This window comes from Triticum aestivum, chromosome 5B (assembly GCF_018294505.1).
Source record: "Triticum aestivum cultivar Chinese Spring chromosome 5B, IWGSC CS RefSeq v2.1, whole genome shotgun sequence".
Lineage (NCBI taxonomy): Eukaryota > Viridiplantae > Streptophyta > Magnoliopsida > Poales > Poaceae > Triticum > Triticum aestivum.
In genome coordinates, this window is record NC_057807.1 from 148,535,085 (window position 1) to 148,543,387 (window position 8,303).

Here is an 8,303-nt window from a genome sequence, read left to right on the forward strand (position 1 = left end):
TTACACCAGGAAACCATCCTGGTAATGGTAGCGGGAAAAGGAAGCGTGGCCCGGTAGAAGAGAGATTATTGTTTACCCGCAGGTCCACTTTGTGGGACTTGGAGTATTGGAAAGATTTGGATCTGCGGCATAATCTTGATGTGATGCACATCGAGAAAATATATGTGACAACATTATAAGCACACTTCTTAACATTGAAGGCAAGACGAAAGATACCTTAAAATCTAGGATTGATTTGACACACCTGGGTATCAGAAAGGATTTGCAGGTGCAAGATGAAGGTAAAACATGGGATATGGCACCAGCTGTGTATGTCTTGGAGAAGGTAAAAAGAAAACAATTCTGCGAGGTCCTGTCACGTGTGAGATTCCCACATGGATTTGCTTCCAACCCTGAAAGGAGAGTCAGTGCAGATGGAAACAAGGTACAAGGGTTGAAAACTCATGACTGCCGCATCCTACTTCAAAGGGTTTTACCTATTATCCTTATAGGATTGGGCCGTCCTGACTTATAAAGAGCAGTTGCAGAGTTGGGACAATTCTTCAGGGAACTCTGCAGTAGAAATATCAGGATAGATGCTTTGGAGCGTCTTAGAGACAAGATACCAACTATCCTATGCGACCTTGAGAAGATATATCCTCTAGCCTTCTTTGATGTGATGGTGCATTTGGCTGTTCATCTACCTGATGAGGCACTACTTAGAGGTCCAATATAGTATGGCTGGATGTACCCTATTGAAAGGCGGCTAGGCACTTTCAAGGGCTATGTTAGGAACAGAGCTAGACTCGAGGGTTCCATTGCAAAGGCCTACATTGCTACAGAAGCATTGATATTCTGCTCAAAATACATTGAAACAGCTGATCAGCTTAGCAAAGAGGTGGGTGAAGACAATCCCGGGCTCAATGTTTTCAATTATTCTGTTCAAGTTACAGGGAAGAGTCAACAAGAGGACAAACCTAAAGATTTGGACAAAATCGTTTGGTATGTGTTGAATAACTATCCTGAGATACTACCTTATATCAAGTAAGTGCAGTATTGCAGCTTATACATCGTAATCTACTAAACTTGCAGCACATTCTTATATATTTAGATGTTTGACGCGATCACTATGTTGTGCAACATCTACAAAGAGGAGTTACTGCCGCAAAATCCAAGAAACATTGACAAACTGGTTATGGCAGGATTTGCGAAATGGTCCAAGAACCATGTAATCTTTTGAAGTGCACTGTCAGTTTTTTTAATATATTGAGTACATAAGATGATCAGCTTGTCTATTTTCTAACCATAGGTTAAGAAGATGCGGGAGGATGGGCAGGCAGTTGATGATGCCCTTTACTCACTAGCAATGGGTCCTCATACTCGGGTAAGACATTATGAATCTTGCATTGTTGGAGATGTGCGCTACAACACCCTTGCACAAGACGAAGGCAGGAAGACACAAAACAGTTCCATCATGAGCACGGATACATATGACAAAGAGACAACTGAAATGTATGCTAACATAACAGACATTGTTTAGTTGCAGTATATCTCCAGTTTCAAGGATCATTGGTGTGTGGTTCTGTTGTGCTGTCGTTGGTATAACCTGTTTTCCAGGATCGCAAAACCCAGAGCTGATGATTATTTCAAATCCATCAATGTCAAGGTGGCATACCAGACCAACAAGCCTTTTATTTTGGCAAATCAAGCAACACAGATATTTTTCTTGGAAGACACATTCGCACGTAGCGATGACTGGAGAGTATTGCAAAGGTTTGAGCAGAGGAATTCGTTTAATGAAGTTGCACAACAAGACGATGCTTACACTACTCCTGATGTACAAGATAACATAGATGTCCTAATATCTTTGAGAACCATCACGTCAATGACGCCGGCGAAAAGATTGCCTGTCGTGTTGTGGACATACAAGAGTTGATCAAGAAGAAGCAACGTTCAAGGATGTTGAGGACGAAGAAGAAGATGACACCACGGGGAATTACGATTCAGACTGATACACATGGCGAAGATGTTGACGTTGCTGCTACGGATGATTATTACATTGCTTTTGTTGTATTTGTCTGTCAGAAGACGTTTTTTATCTACTATGTGAAATTGTGTTTGCTATGACAACTGAAACCTGATGAACATGTTGTTTAGTATTTTGCTGTGAGAACATCACTTGTTAAGTATGCTGATTTGTGTTTGGTGATTGTATGACAACTAAAACATGATGACATTGTTGTTTTTAGTTGTACTCATATTTGGCTGTGAAACTTGAATTTGATGACATAGTTTGCTGTTGGACTGCAATTTGCTCGACGTCTTCGAATGAGAACAGAGCTGACCCGACAGGGCCTCTACTATTTATTTATTTATATGAGCAAAAGGGGATAACCCCTGATTTCCGTTAATAGAAATCATTAGATGTTCACAGCACTACGCCCAGCCTGCTACACAGGTTTCATTCATTACTAGTTTCAGCAAAGTGCTCATCTCGTAGCCACTGACTACATCACGAGTGCTACATACACTACAAATAAAGAGGCAATCATCCTACAGAGCACATCGATTTTGCCCATTATCTTCACAAGCTCTTTCATCTCCTCATTGTTGTCAAGGCCGTTCAGCAACTGTTGCTTGGCCATGATCAGAGGAACTGCATCTTTAACCTTCTGCTCTGTATCTTCCTCTTTTGTCGTTCCTTCAGTTACTTGTCCAACACCCCAACCTATTGGTATTGGGATTCCTCGGCTAACCAAATAATCAGCTTAGTTGCATTCCCCCACATCAGCAACTTCCCAGAAATACAAATCACATGAATCTTCCCTTTTCTGCACGAATCAAATTGGAAGATCATCAACCAAACTATTAAAAAAATCAGAAACTGAAAGCAGCAGAACAACACTTAAACATATTATTACCCCATGATTCGGGCATTTGTAGAAGACTCAGCCAGGGTTGCGGATTGTGGTTGAGACGCGACGGATGACTCTGTGTGATTTGCAGCAGTGGCACCACACCAACGGCAGCGGGTTGCGATGAGCAATCGGCTGCGGTGCACGTGCCGGCAAGGGTGTGATGAGACCCACAGGCGATGGTATAGGTGGCGACTTGGTGCATATCTGGTTGTTGCCTGCTAAAGAGCAGGTGGACGAGCAGCCGGCGGACATGGTTGCTGCAGCCAGAGCTTTTGATGCTAGGTAGAGTAAGTAGAGAAGAGGAGAAGCAAACGTTGGATATGTCAGTTTCCTTACTTGCAGAGTAGCATAGCACCATATATAGTCATAGTCTAGGTTGGGATTCTAACCAGCTACAGGATCACGTCTTTCTTTTTTCTAAAACTCGACAATGTCTCTTTACTGGTACACTAGCTTGTTCTGTACGCCTTCCCAAGTCTTTGATTTTCTTTCCCTTTTTTGTGAGGAAGAAAGGAGAACAAAATTGAGAGTTCCTCGGACTTGAACCCAAGACCTCTCGGTTGAAAACCAAGGGTGCTAGTCACTTATGTGGCGAACGTTCCTTGTGAGGAGGACGACAGACGACCACATTTTCCTTGCAGTTTTCTTCCTATATATAAAAGTATGCTACTTGGTGTCCGCTTAGTCAAAAAACGATTGTGCCAACCTTGACCGTTGGATTGACATTCAACGTATGTCGCGTTTCTTCAGTCTCTTCTTCCTTGAGCCGCCAAAGCCAAACCAGCGCTGGCGGGACCGCCTGCTCCCGCCTCACATGGTTGGCTGTGATCTTCCCCAGCTCCTGTTCGTTCCCGTCCGAGGCCTCACCATCGTCCTCCGCTTTGGTTCGCTCGTCGCGGCGCCGCCCTCCGGTGTTGTCAACATGGTCAACAACCGAGAGGAATAAGGAGATGAATGTACATGGTGAGGATGACAGTAGGGACCTAGCAGCGCGCGCAGTAATTTTGTTTTTTCGGGATGGAGAAGGGTATCAACTGGGTTGTGCGGGACCCGTGGCCCGTCTAGCCTAGGCTTTTATTTCATATGTTTAGCACATGACCAGCCCAATTTGTTTTTTTCTTTCTGAAAAATGGCTAGCCAGCTATTTTATTTTTTGCAGAATAACCAACATAGGCCTACTTGCTTTTCTACACCCTGCTGAGCCGTAAATATTTCAAGACGAGGAGGGATGCATTTTGCCCAGAAAATGGGCTATAAGTAATAAGAAATGGGCTATAAGTAATAAGAAATGGGCTATAAGTAATAATAAATGGGCTGTAAAATGAAAAAAAATACAACAAACAGGCAATTAGTTCCCAAATATTGTTTTCTTTTGGATTTTGATATTTTAAATTTCATTATTTTTGTGCGGGTAAAATTTTATTGAATTTAAATTAAGGTATATTTAGATTTAAAATTATTTTGAATCTGGCTAGAAATTTTGGGCTGTATGCTGTTTAGGATAGATTTGGAGGCTGACTTGTGGGTCTACTATGTTGACGTGTACTTTGGCTTTGTCAACTTAGTCCACAAACGATTCTAGCAGCAGTGACCGTTGGATGTTAATCCAACGGTCGTGCTGCTTCTTTAATATCTGATCTTCTTGCTCCAGCCGCCCAAACCAGCTCCGGTGGGACTGCTGCTCCCGCCTCCCGTGGCCGGCTGTGCTGCCGCACAGGCCGCACCCGCCCCACCCTACTTCATTGCTGGCCAGGCCATTCCTCTACTCACCCACACCTCCTGCTATTTTCTGGCGATGGCAGCCGGGCCAGTAAACCCTCGTACTCCCCACCGCATGGGCAACCATTGCCGAGTCTTCCCCGGCTCCATGTCGTTCCCTTCCTAGGCCTCGTTGTCGTCCATCGCCATGGTGCTCTCGGCGTGGCCTGGTCAACATGTCAACGAACGACATCCATCGACCGTGGGCTGTACGCGCAAAATAATGATTCCTCCACCTGACAGCTGGGACCCACCGGAAGGGCCTTTGTATTTCGCAAAAAAACATTCCCCCCGCTGACATGTCGGACCCACCAGCTATATCTTCGCACGCAAGGAAGTGCCTCCTTATTACGCACAAAAAAAATGAATACCCACCCTGCTAGCTGGGACCCACCATACTGGGAGGATGACTTGTGGGCCAACTAAGTTGACAGGGGTGGAGGGCTTTGTCAACTTAGTCAATATGAACGATTCTAGCTCCAGTGACCGTACGATGTCCATCCAACGGCCGTAGTGCTTCCTCAACCTCTGGTCTTCTTGCACCAGCCGCCCAAAGCAGCGCCGGTTGTGCCACATGCTCCTGCCTCCCATGGCTGTCTGTGTTGCCGCGGAGGCCTCAGCGCCCCCTACTATTCCCACCGCTGGCCAGGTCCTACGGCGACGGCAGCCTCACACCGCAGCCGAACCAGTGAACCCTCGTACTCCTCTCTGCGCGGGCTTCCACTGCCGCGTCTTTCCCGGCTCCGCGTCGTCCCCTTCCTAGGCCTCGCCGTCGTCCACCGTCGTGGTGCTCTCGGCGTCGCCTGGTCAACGTGGTCAAGGAACGACTTCCATCGGACATGGACTGTACATGGAGAGGCTGACAGCTGGGTCCACGGCCGCAGCAAGGAAGTGCCTCCTTATTACACGAAAAATAATGATTCCTCCACCTGACAGCTGGGACCCACCAGACGGGCCACTGTATTTCACAGAAAAACCTTTCCCCCTAACTCCTGGGACCCACCAGCTTCATCTTCGCACGCAAGGAAGTGCGTCCAGGCAAAAAATGTTTCACCCCCTGACTGCTGGGACCCACCAGCTACACCTTCGCACGCAAGGAAGTGCGTCCGGGCAAAAAAACGATTCGCCCCCTGACTGTTGGGACCCACCAGCTACATCTTTGCAGGCAAGGAAGTGCCTGACAGTCGGGACCCACCTGGTCGAAGCGTACGTAGCATTGTCATCCTGGTCGCGAATGTGTACATACATACTGGTCGATGTAGAGGCGCGCACGTGTCGTAGTAGAGGCGTGCACCTGTCGTATTAGAGGCACACACATAGCATGTACACATACGTACAGCGGCCAGGGTGCAAGAAAGAAAATACAGCCACGTATGTGTACATACGGGCGGGGTCTCGAACGCCTACTCGCGCATACGTACGGCCAGGGCTCGTGTACATGGCTGGGTCGGAACGGAGAAATAGCGTCGTTGTCGTATTCATGGGGACGCAACGGAATGTGTCATGTTCATGGGGAGGCAATGGAATGCGTTGTGTTCATCGAGAGGCAACAGAACACGTGGGAGCCAACCGGCTTGGTCGGAACGGAATGTGTGGTCGTGTTCATCGGGAGGGCTTGGACGGAACAGGCGATGGAGGCGAGGCCTGGCGTACCGCACAACGGAGGAAACGGACCTCCTACATTCGGAACAGGGTCCTGTTTGTAGAGAGATGATTTGCAATACAATAATCATTGTATTGATGGGGTGCTAGTGCACGTATATAAAATACAAGGGAAGGCCTCCACCTCAACTATACAAGACTAGGAGGTGGGCCACAACTCCAATACATGTGCAATACAAAACACATACTCAACACCCCCCCCCCGCAGTCGAAGCGTCACCAGAGACACAGAGACTGGACCGAAACTCCTCGAAAATGGGAGTAGGCAATCCCTTAGTCATCACATCAGCAAACTGTTGCGACATCGGCACGTGGAGAACTCGAATACGGCCAAGGGCAACCTACTCGCGCACGAAGTGAATGTCGAGCTCAATATGCTTCGTCCGTCAATGGTGCACCGGGTTGGTGGAGAGGTAGACCGCGCTGACATTATCGCAGTAGACAAGAGTGGCCTTGTGAACATCACAAAGCAACTCCTGGAGCAGCTGACGTATCCAAGAGCACTCGGCCACGGCGTTGGCGACGGTGCGATACTCTGCCTCGACGCTAGAGCGGGAGACCGTGGGCTGCTGCTTCGATGACCAAGAGATCAACGAGGGCCCAAGGTAGACGTAGTAGCCTGACGTAGAGCATCGCGTGTCGGGGCAGCCAGCCCAGTCAGCATCCGAGTAGGCCATGAGGTCGGTGGAGGCAGAGGCCATCAGGGTGAGTCCCAAGGACATGGTGCCGCGTATGTAATGGAGAATATGCTTCACCAGAGTCCAGTGAGAGTCACGTGGGGCATGCATATGGAGGCACACCTGCTGAACAGCGTACTGCAGGTTGGGGCGAGTCAGCTTCAAGTACTGTAAAGCACCAACAATAGAGCGATAAAATGCTCTAGCGGAAGTGAGAGACCCCTCCAGAGCAGAGACCTTCGCCTTCGTGTCGACGGGAGTGGGCACCGGCTTGCATTTAACCATACCGGCACGCTCAAGGTGCTCGTGGGCGTACTTCTGCTGATGCAGAAATAAACCGTCAGCCCGGCGGATGACCTGGATGTCGAGAAAGTAGTGCAGGGGCCCCAAGTCCTTGAGGGCGAACTCATCACGAAGACGAGCAGTCAGTCGCTGAAGGAGATTGGGGGTGGACGCCGTGAGGATGATGTCGTCAACGTAGAGCAGCAGATATACAGTGTCAGCTCCCTGATGATACACAAAAAGTGAGGCATCGGAGTGAGTGGACCGAAAGCCCAGAGACTGCAGGAAGGCGGCGATACGCTGGTACCAAGCCCGAGGCGCCTGCTTCAACCCGTACAGAGAGCGGGAGAGCAAGCACACAAAGTCGGGGTGCTCGGCGTCGACAAAACCAGTAGGCTGCTCAAGAACACCTGCTCGGCGAGATGACCGTGCAAAAAGGCGTTGGAAACGTCCAACTGATGCACAGGCCAGGCGCGCGAGACGGCCAGCTGAAGGACGGCGCGGATCATGCTCGGTTTCACAACCGGGGCGAAAGTGTCAGTGAAGTCCACGCCCGCGCGCTGCCGAAAACCACAAACCACCCATCGAGCCTTGTAGCGCTCGAGAGAACCGTCTGGGCGAGTCTTGTGGCGAAACACCCACTTGCCAGAGATGATGTTGGCACGAGGGGGTCGCGGAACAAGCTGCCACGTGTGGTTGCGCTGTAAGGCGTCGAACTCCTCCTGCATCGCAGCTAGCCAGTGGGGATCCCGAAGGGCAGCACGAGCGGAGGTGGGGACGGGTGATGGCGTCGACGTCGAGGCGGTGCACACATACTCGTCGACGGAGTAGCGCGTACTGGGCCGAAGCACTCCTGCTCGGGCACGGGTAGTCACGCCAAGTGATGGGGCAACAGGGCCGGCGGGTGCCGCGGCGGCAGGGGCCACGGCGGCGGTGGCACCTGGTGCAGCGACACCCGGTGTGGCGGCGGGGGACGCGGGGGCGGGGGCACCCGGTGCGGCGGCGACGGCGGTGGCAGCAGAGGCCG